The sequence below is a fragment of the Aplidium turbinatum genome, chromosome 4 (genome assembly GCF_918807975.1).
Source record: "Aplidium turbinatum chromosome 4, kaAplTurb1.1, whole genome shotgun sequence".
In the NCBI taxonomy this organism is placed as follows: Eukaryota; Metazoa; Chordata; class Ascidiacea; order Aplousobranchia; family Polyclinidae; genus Aplidium; species Aplidium turbinatum.
In genome coordinates this window covers 33760801-33771919 of record NC_137475.1, presented here as the reverse complement: position 1 = coordinate 33771919, position 11119 = coordinate 33760801, and the positions used below count along the sequence as shown (strand labels likewise).

The window sequence follows — 11119 nt, the reverse complement described above, 5'->3', positions numbered from 1 at the left end:
TGTGGGGGAGCCTCCCCCAGAAAATTTTGAAAAATGACACTTAATTTGGTGCATTCTGCGTGCATCTTCAGCTCTAAATTGTAATGAAAAGATAAGATAAAGCTTTTGCGGTTTGAATATTTTCTTTTTGTTGATTTCGTTGCTGTGTTTTATTTCCACTATATCGTTTCTTTTGTATTTAGACAAGGAAAAATAAATTGAATTTCTGCAGCCATTATTGTGACAGAAAGCGTTGCTAAATACTTTTGCAATGTATTGTTCTGCAACTAATGTAGGTTGGGAAATCGTCAAAGACAATTAATTAACCTTAATCGGTTCTAAAAAACAGTTAAAAAAGAACCAAATAACCAAACCCCAAATATGTAGACAAACATCTTTAAAAATGGACAAATTTTTTGAATTTAGCGATAAAATCACTAATATGGCAACCCTAGGCGCACTGTTCAAGACAGCGCCAAAACGACGAACGTTAGCACTGCCAGACTGATAAACTACGTCATTGTCACGTGACTTCGACTTGGTTTGTTTGCTTTTATGACGCTCGCGCTCAGGCGCAAGGAAAATCACAGCGCCTCGCATAGCGAAGTCATAGCGGTCAAGCTTGAGTGGAAGTCATGTGACAACAAGGTAGTTTCCCTCTCTGAGAAGGCGTCAAGAAAGCGAAAAAGTTGGAAAGGTCTGCTAACTTCAACAAATTTAATTAAAAATCACGACGTGTTTTACGGGCAGAATGAGCCCAAAAAATTGGTGGAGCTGCAGCGCCACAGCACCATTACACGAGCCGCCACTGTAATGGACTTTATGGAGAAATAAGCTGAAAAAACTAATCATATGTTATTTCAAAGTAAGCACTACAAATATCATTCGGACAGGTGCTAGAAAGTTGTCTTGGTTTAGGCTACTTTTGTGGCCTTAGACTATAGCCTACCAATGGTGAATCCAGAGGGGTGAGGGGCGAATGGAGCAGTCAGTAGCCTACCATCGCCCCTTCTAAAACCCACAAAAGTAACTTTATTCACGGTATGCAGTTTTGAAAGGCCAGATTAATGTAGATCTACATGAGCTGTAATTGAACAAGTGCTCTGCATAACTAAAGCAAGTGCCTGAAGCCGACATGTTGATTCCATTGTTAACTGTCAGATGAAACTGGGTTTCTATTGGCAGTTTCAGTTTCTGTATGTTGTAGTGAAGTTGTTGATTTAGCTGGTTTGGTGTTGACTTTGAATTGTATTAGTTATTTGCAGGGATACCTAAACTAGTTTAGTTAAGTTATCGAATAGTTTAGGTATTCCTGGTTATTTATTTTGCAGATTCAAGTTTTAAGTTTAATAAAGCCAAATCATGGTTACAACAATTTATTGTGTGTTGTTGACATCGTCCCTCCCAAGGCTACTTGCTGGATCCGCCTCTGGATACTATTGTAGGTATAGAGTGAAAAAAAACAAACTCCAAACTACTTGTTCATATACTGTGAAAGTTTTACTGATAAAAAAGTACGATACCACACATTTTAAAACAGCCATATATTAAAACCAAAGTAAGCTAGGTCACGAAGCCATTCTCAAAGCACTTCACATTCAACTGTTTGTTGATTTGACTAAGACACTAGAAAGGTATCACTGGCCTAATATACATTGTAAACTATCATTTGTAGACTATTGCCGTTAAAAACGTCTTACCATACAAAAAATGTAAATAGCATAAAGCATACGCCACTAAGCCACTATAACTCCACCATGGTCATAGCGATGCTATAGGATAGGCTAGTTACATAATCAAGAAAAGTAGGCGACACAGGCCTTCCCGTCCTGGTTGTACGGCTTTTAAGAGGATAATTTGGGCTCTGTACCAATGTGATCCTCGGGTTCCAAGTCAAGACGAAAGAAACAACACACTATATCGAAAGAATACACGGCGGTTTCTTCAAGTTTCCTTGCCGCTTGGAAAGGTTATGGGCCCTAAAATTATCCTGAGCCTAGGTTCAAAAGTACTCCCTGGACTCAACTCTCAACACTGCTGGTTGCAAACAATGAAAAGTGAAAAGTTGCCAACAACTTTTGCGTTGTTAGAAAAAGATGATTCATTTTTTAAGCGATAAATAAAACTCAAATCACGAATAAAATCAGTATAAAAAACAACAAATAGTGTCATGTTATTAACTGTTTTCAAATTTCAGATTGGTAGTTCACAATATTCCAATAAATTTTCAATCTACTGTATAAGCAACGGTGGTCTCTTGTTGACTATGATAAAAAGAAAGATGGAAGAGATGCGCAGGATTTCTTGCAGTGATTGCAAACTCTGGCAAAGAAATGTCTCCCAACTGAAAAATATAAAATTCCGTAAATGTTTGAACAAACAGTCCATATAACAACAATGAAAGACATTTTTTGGGCTAGGCATAATTTTTGTCTTCGTTTTAAAGTGAGAGATCGTATCGAATACCAATGCCAGGTCATGTAGGCTACCTTGAAGAAGGTGAAAATTTAAATAAGTTAATAGTGTTGCAATTAAGTTTAATTGCGGAAATAGACTGGACTGCAAATAAAAAGGGTTTTAAATCTCCTGGTGCAGAAGGTAGTTTGCTGCAGTGATAGAAAGTGATAAACAAGGCTTGCAATCTCCTTCATGGACCAAAGACAACATGTAACATAATCGACGTTTGAAAATAAAGACTTTTTCCTGAAGTGTTCTCTGTCTGTCAATTGTACTACAAACGAGACTGATAAAAAAGAAAGCTGACAAGTTTTGGAGACGAAAACGCAGACACTATTGAGTAGGAGTACGATAGCGAACGAAACTCGCTTCAGTCCATGCATAAAAGCTTAAAATATACTTGAACACTCCTTATTGCCTTATTGTATAAAAGTTTATATTAAGTTGAAGCTTCAAAGGAGCTTTTAAAAGCCACTACGTTTAGGTAGTGACATAAGTTACGCGAATCCTTCGCCGCTTTGATGTGTTCGTTTAGTACACGACACGCTTATCTGTCAGCCAAGTTTATCTTAATGCTTTGGGCAAGGCAATCAGACGGGCCATCGCTTTTCCAGCTTTGCAATTTCGTATTCTTGTATGTTTTAAACCCTTTTTTTGTCCAGTCACAACGCAAAGGCATAGCCTATACCATTTCAATCAATTACGTCAGTATACAACTTTGCAAAAACTAGCTAGCCTACTATAGTTTGAAAGCTTGCTTATCATAGCAAGAGTTTACGTTATGAAATGTGAAGCACTGTATTTTCACAAACATTCCAACCTGTAATTAATCTTCTTAAGGCAAAACTATACTCAGGCCGTGTAAACACCATCTTGCCCCGCCTCTCGAAATCCACTAGTGGGCCCCTATTTTTTTGTGACGGTGCCTAAATTGTTTGTCAAACCACAGATTATGAATACGGATAAAAAAACATCAGACATGCATGTTATGTGTAAGATGAACAGTGGCGTACGCAGGAATTTTTCATGGTGGGATTATGAAAAAAATTCATGAGACCATTATAACCGCAGCCAACATTTAGTTCACGGCTGAAACGAAAGTGGGCCTATGACAAGTCACTAAACGTACACTTCACATTATGCTGAAGATTAGGGCTACAAGATGATCGAGAAAGGACGAACATTAGCGTAGGCTACGTTTTTTTGTTAAAAATATGTTGGTTAATGCAAATAGACTATGCAATGTAAATCGTAAATGCAATCCACTGTCGATTCAGAATTTGGCGGGTGTTTCCTGTGGAGTATGAAGATGTTTTCCATTTGAGTTACGTTAAGATTGCATTTTGTAGCAAGAAAGAATTTAAAATACTCGTTGCGGTCCTTTGCTTTTACATTGGAACAGAAAAAGGTGGGTTAAGGATGATAAAAATCTCTACAAACCCTGCGATTAATTATTGTTTATTTATCAAACAAAACAAAAGTTTGAAATAAGTTAGGTTGTGTCTTGTTTGAAACACCCCTGAGTGAAAGCACTTAGCTTATCTTAAAATAAACATATTTTACGCAACCCGGACTTTTTCGTCTTGACGCTTAATTTCTCTCATGCATTGGCATTTCATATTTCTTTTTAGCGCACAACGAAACCAAATTGCTGAAGATCTCGAATCCAAAGAAGATAAATCGACCTAGGTTCTAGGAAGTGTCCAATCAAACAATGGAAACTGTTGCTTACTAAAAAATAGGCTAGCCATCAGCGAAAAACAGACCGGTTATTCAAGCTGGTGGTGAGCAAGGGTCTACAATACAGTTTAGCTTCAAGCAGCTGTACTAAACTTATAAGCAACAAAAGCAAGCAAAAACTTAGAAATTTCGATACTCAATTTTTAACTTTTTTGTTGCTTGTAGGCTATATTTAAAAGAGCGAAGTATAATTTTGGAGTGTGCATGTAACTTATTTGTTAGGCACAAGAGCATATATTCACGAGCAGTAGCGAATTTATAATAGAAAATAATTTGGTGGGTATAGGCTCAGGAGTTTTAATGAAACAAATTTTTTTCAAGCTAAAATGGGGCATGTAAAAATTGAAGTCCTAAAAAAACAGTTACATGAAAACAGCCATATCGGCAAATCAAGTTGTTTAAATATAATAGGTATCAGTGAATTGAAGGAAATAGTTTAGAATTCATTTGCTATTAACAAACTTACTGCTTCGTTTTGACAGAGACTGGCTGCATCGAGCGCATATCTTCTTTCCGCAGTGAAATCTAACGTGAGGTCTTCCTTCAGCCAAACTGTTGGAGAAAAGCTCCATTGTGACCAGCAAAGCAATCGCAATGCATATCAATTGCTTTGAATTCATCTTCGCGATATTGTCTCGAACAACTTCCACAATTTCTTCACTTGTGCCTGACCAGTTCTCCTTATCCGATGAGTATTTTTCTTAGCAGAGAATTTCTTAAATATTCCTTTTAAGGATTCCAGTCTAATTTTATGCAACGAAAGAAATTTGCCAACAAAGTGTTAAGTTTACGTGTAGTTTACCTGCAATATAAGTTATGCTGAATTTATATTATTGCAATAGTCCACTTTTCTCATGCTTTAAAATCCACTTGAAGTAATCACCAGCTTTTATTTAAATTTTCATGTTACGACGCAACTGGAGTAAACTTTTTAAAAATATATTCAAACGCACTATCTACTGGCTGATATGCCAAATGGCCAGAGCTTAATCATAATCTGAAAAAGAGGTTTCTGCGGATTCTAGTCATTGTATGAGAATTTGAGGTAACGTTTAAGTTTTGCAACTTTCTGCAGTCTTTGAAATGATATCAACAATCAAGTTTGAAGAATGTTTTTTTTTTGAAACTTCAAGTCTTAAATTTCATGGTCATATTCATATTGTAATCTACATTGTTGATTTACCTTTCCTCAAATGTTGATTTTAAGCCCTGTAGCATTTTATAGCCAACCATGGCCATGAGCCAACCAAATCAACGTCGGCTGATCAAGTGTATTATGCAAAGCATTATGATAGCCTAGTAGGCCTGGCTAAGTTCATTGCAATGCTGTTCTGAAAGTAAAAAAGTTTTCTGTTCGCTCAAGTCCATGTCTTCTGCTTATATGACAGCAGAATTTTTATTATCATTTTTAAATCATCTACCCTGACATTTTCTCCAGAAGGGCGTAAGTAATCTTTTCCACTTGGCGGAAACAAGCTTTCTGTCGCCAATATAGATTGACTAGAAATCTGCTGTGGGTGGAATGGAATTCCAACTGCACTAAATATAACTTTTATGATGTAATTCTTTATCTTTTTTTTAAAGCAAGTTTTCGCAACTAGTTAATTTAATTTGGATGCTTTTGTTTGGTATCTAGAACAGGTCGGTAACTTTTGGTATGACAAAAAAAGTTGAGCAAAAGTTTATTGTTCGTACATAGATAAAGAAAAAACTCAATGTTTTTTAAATTGTTGACCTTAAACTCAGAACAAATCGATTTCGACTTTCCTGAAAGCCTACCAGTTTTGGAAAGAGAACAAAATTGTGTGAGAAACATTAGGCTACAGCAGAAACGCTATAAGAAATAAGGAAACAAAGGGAAAATCTGACCATTAAAAAACTTTTTTTGTTTTCGGATTTCATTGTTTGAACACAAAGTTAAGATTGATAAAAAATTCGATCTGACACCTGCAAAATTGCAAATTCAAAACTAGAATTTTCAAATTGGCCTGCTCTGTGAACTTAACCGGAATGCATTTCGACCGAGTTTACTATCCTGGTGCTTGTTCAATGTCTATATCTATCCATTTTTTTACTTAACGTTTGCTTTTTTAATGATGTGTTGGTTTGCTTCACTGCAGATCAGATAATCTTATTTTTACACTATCTGAAGTAGATTAGCTCGTAATAAGTTTATTTTTCTTAATTACTCATCGACTAAATTTCACGTTGGACTTGTATTCCAAATGTAAACGAATTGCTGCTAGCTTGTTTGCTGTTCTAGTTGTATTTCAAATGTTTGGGCTTTTTTCGTAGTTTAGCTACCAATATAAAGCTCCTTTTTAGAAGGCTGCGTCAATAACTCATCTGCGGAGTACGGCACTGACGTGAATGAAAAGAACGCAAAGGCCACGAACCTTACGCAAAGGTCACAAAGATTCGGGTACGATTTCAATCAGGTCAACAAGAGCACTGCAAAGTCTATGCCACGCGCGTAATTACTGATTACTCACGAAAAGCATCATGAGAATTAAAAAATTCTAAAAGTTGATTAACTTTGTTTGAAAGCATTTCATCAAAGATTCTTTAATGTTATGCCGAAAGAGTGGTCAGTTAGGTGGTCACAAACTAAATACAATAAAAATAAAATCATTAAAATTCTTTTTTGTGTACGGCTGATTAATTAGTGACAATATTGTTAGCCAATCTTATGTAGACTACAGTAGCCAATGTGCTTTGCCAATCTTTAGTTACCGTAATCTTATGTTCTTTGTTTGCATGTTCTGTTTATCCATTTTGTGCTTTTAACTACAAATTATTGAAAATGCAAAGACTTATTCCTTTATTTCAACAAATAGTAAATAGCAACAACCACTGCTAATCAATCAACGCTAATCAGTCACAATCAATACCGTTATTTACGTTTAAAGAAAAACCAAGAAAAGTATGTCCATAATTATTTGTTTCATTGCCTAGCCACTGTGCCAGTGCTCAATGATATCCGTCCTGCTGGATACTACACCTTCGTTTTCCGTGTTCATTAAATACAAAAACTTCACATGCCACCCATCTGTCATAGCTGCATTGCACACAGATAAATTGCTGAGCTCAAATGTCTGGTTTGCATACAAAAGTATAACCTGGCTCCAACACAGCTCATCCAGTCACCAAGTTGCTATGTCGCAATTGTCTGTCTCTGTCTGGAATTCAATGATGACTTTCTGCGACTGACAAGCGCGGCATCTTTTCGCTTCACAAATCAAATGAGTCCCCGTTTGCGGTTTCGATGAGGTAAGCCATGTCGTACTTTCGCTTCTTAGTAACTATGATAAGCTAGGACAAGCAAACCAATACTTTTTCTCCGAAATAAATTCTGTTCGTCAGTTGCAAAAATCACGCGTTTGAATTGTTTTTACTGTAGAGTAGCCTACATTACTGACAATTAACCAACGTCACAGATAAAGCATAAATTTCACTAATGTTAATTTCAAAGTGATTTATATTTTGATTGCTTGCAAAGCTTATATGGACGCCTTTTTTACGCTTGGAGACTCAAAATGCTGGACAATGCTCGAGCACGAGCTGGAGCTGAGTAGGGCGCTAACTATTAATGTTATTTTTCTGAACTTTACTTTAATTATTCATCTGTAGTTTGAGTTTGCTTCAAGTGAAGTTGATGAAATATCTAATGTAAGAAATTAATGTGGTTGTAGTCATGTGAAGCGTGCTGTCTGAAAGTCTACATACCTTCGAAAGCCGAGATGACCTTGTGTTTTAGTGTTTACCTTTCCATTTGGTTAACACGAAAACCACTTTAAGTTTTACATTAGCTAAGAACACACTGTGGTTTGTGAACTGTACGTGCAGCTGAGGCTGCTAAGTTGAGTTACATCATTGAAATGTTGTACCTGATGACTCATCAATTTATAATTAAGGCAGGTGGTAGCGTCATCGGTTAGCACAGCAGCGAAAAACAAGCCAAGTTTTGAAGAGTTACGTTGGTCGAAGACTCGAAGTATTTCTGTAAAATCTCTCTTCAAAATGAGGCAATAAACAACTGTGTGGCATCGCTTGATGCTGTGTGAGTTTAAATGTTTATTAAAAAGTTCTTTTTGAATTTTTTTTTATAAGATGCATTTTTTATAAGGTTTTCTTATAAGATAAGCGGAAGAACGTGATGTGTGGAAGCAAATGACAGTCAAACTTCGGCGCTTTCGGCTCGGAGACGGCACAAGATCATGATGAATGTGCTTAGTGAAAAGCATGAGCTAGCGATGTTTTTCTGGATTAAACTCTGGAGCTTGATTATACTCTACAAGTTTGCTTTGTGCATAATTTTAACATCTGTAGTCGGTCAACCTTTCCTTCAATTGCAAGTAGCCTAAATATCTCCGAGAAAAATCCACCAAGAAATTTACTCCCAGAAAAAATGCATCCTCATAAGTGTCCTCCAAAAAAAATTTAGTTTAGTAAACGTTTCACGAAAAAATATCCCAACTAAACAGTTTCGATTTTTACAGCGGGACACTTAGTAAGGGGGATTTCCGGGTGATATTTCCTACATTCGAAAGAACTGTAAGCCGACTGCAAATGCAAACGCGCAGCACGCGATCTTTTTGATCTTAACGAAATCTAAACATAATTGTCATCTATGACTATAGCCTGTGACTCTCAATGGAGTCAAAGATAAGCATCTTTATCATAGTGAGGATGGCTGACTACTTAATTTAAAATATTTACTAATAAACCTGTGCATAAACTTACAGTGGAATCCATTTAGAAGTTTATTAAAACATTTTTTTACTTGCAAGTATTCCGCGCGGAATACTGAGCGCATAGCTGAGTGATGAGAAACCTGGTTTGACGTTCGAAGGGTCGCCGGTTCAACACCTCTCAAAAGCATGTGACTATGTCTTTGGCAAGACACCTAATTAAAGGCACGCCGTCGAATGCAGAGTGGCTCACCTTCCATTATAGACTGTGATTTCTCTCATGTATGAACATTGAACAAGTACACTGCTCTAGAAAGAAATGCTGGCTCTTGTTTTTGTCAAGAATTTCAGACTCCGGCCACACTCCGACTGCAGCTGAAAATTGAGACTCCTGCTCTAATGCGGCCAGGGGCGCCGGAAAAATTTTTGACTGGGGGGGTAGGATTATGAAAAACGGGCACTTTTATTGCTGAAAGGCCATTTTTTTAAGTTTTAAGATAAGATATAGCGATTAAGCTCATCTATCAGCTCATTATCGCGTAATGATACAAGTGTCCAGTATACAAAGAACAATGGCACGGAAGGGCATTATACTATGTCATGATGATGCAACCTACTATGATACAGAATTTTGTGTCGTGAGTATTATTTTGAGGCAAAAATGAAAGATTATAATTAGGCTAAAAGCGAATAGCAGAAATTTTTATGTTACGCTTATTTCAGTTAAACAGGAAACAAATACTTAAAAATAGTGGCATTCATCAAGGCTAAGTTCTAGGTTCAAAATATTTGCTACAAAAAACGCCTCCTCTTGTAGTTTACAGCACAGTGCACGCACGCTACAGTACCGTACCTTTAACGTATATTTGAAAACGAGGCTTAACCGACAAGAAACGCAATAGGCTACCGTCCTGTCTTACCTTCGAGGAAAACCTTCACATTCAATAGACTTTGCAGTGAAGGAAGGATAAGGGACTCGAATAATGACTTCATCATAATTCTTTGCTTCGGTAACATCCTTTTCCTGTACGCTCGCGGCGCGCTCGAAGTCTTTTAAAGTTTTCGGCAGATGGTAGGCTGTGACTTCAGAACGTCAGTTGCTGGGTAAATTGACTTTTGAGCATTTATTAAAAGTTTGTAAACTTTAGTGAAAAGAGCAGCTCTGTTTTCTAAGATCAAAGAAAGAATTTACCGCATAATCAATTTACAGTTTTTAGGAAAGTTAAGCGCTTCTACAATCTACATGGCAACAAGATCACTAATTAGCTGCAACCCCACTAATAAGTGAAGTCTGAAAGTGCGATATGTAGGCTAAGCAAGCTTGCTACATAGAGCATCCGTAGGCTTACAATTGCTGAGTTTTGTTTACTTGAATGTGCGAGTGGTTATAACAACAACACAGCGCAAACTGAGTTCGCACCATAAGGCTGTTATTACTCATTATTTACTCACATCAAATAGCAATCTATCGTCGAGTACTTTTTTTACAGAATACCAATCAATTTGAAGAATTCATTAATAGACTGAAATTTACAATAGTAATAAACCTAAAGGTGTGTTGGGCGGTCGTAGTAAAGTGGGTCTTATTAACAGATATTAATTTTAAGTGACAAATTGAGAAGATTGCATTATGAAATGTTTGGAAACAACCTACTTACTATATTGCTTTTAATATAAAAAAGTTGCCCAAAACTGTAAAAAAAGTTGTAACTTAGAAAATCCTCTGTTTCTCAGAATTAAACTGTATATTGTAAACAAACAAATATATAATAAAAAATGAGCTACGTTCCCTAGAAATCTAACTTCTGCTTCACACAAGGCGAAAGTAAGGTTGACTTCCCATCACTTGAAATAAAAATGTAAAAATGTAACTTGAGTCGGTATTGGAAAACAACGCATTTCTTTTTTAATTTTAGATAAAGTAGACCTACTGTACAACTTTTTCATTTCTACGAAATAAGTGAAAAATAACATTGATCAAAAATATTTGGCTCCAGCTGTATGCTGATGATAGTTGAAACAAGCCGGCTACGTATTATATAACTCAATCATCCTACTGGGCAAGCGAGGCCAACATCATCCATGTTTTTAAGATCTCCTTCAAAATTGTTTTTATTTTGGAAAATGGAATTCATCAAAAACATTGTTTTCTCTATTTGTTAGAGTTTTAGACATATCCTTGTTTTAGAGTTGGATAGCCTACTAACGTTTGCAGTAGCTTTATATATATATTTTTTCTATAATGTCTCGTG

General features: G+C 36.4%; 1 long non-coding RNA gene across 1 annotated transcript; it reads right to left on the bottom strand.

Moving 5' to 3' along the window:
• Positions 1–2072: 2072 nt before the first annotated feature.
• LOC145768173 (uncharacterized) lies at positions 2073–4969 on the bottom strand. Its single transcript, XR_014288918.1, has 2 exons — positions 4643–4969; positions 2073–2323 (listed from the first exon to the last, which is right to left on the bottom strand). It is a non-coding gene; the product is annotated as an uncharacterized LOC145768173 (long non-coding RNA).
• Between the last annotated feature and the right edge of the window lie 6150 nt (positions 4970–11119).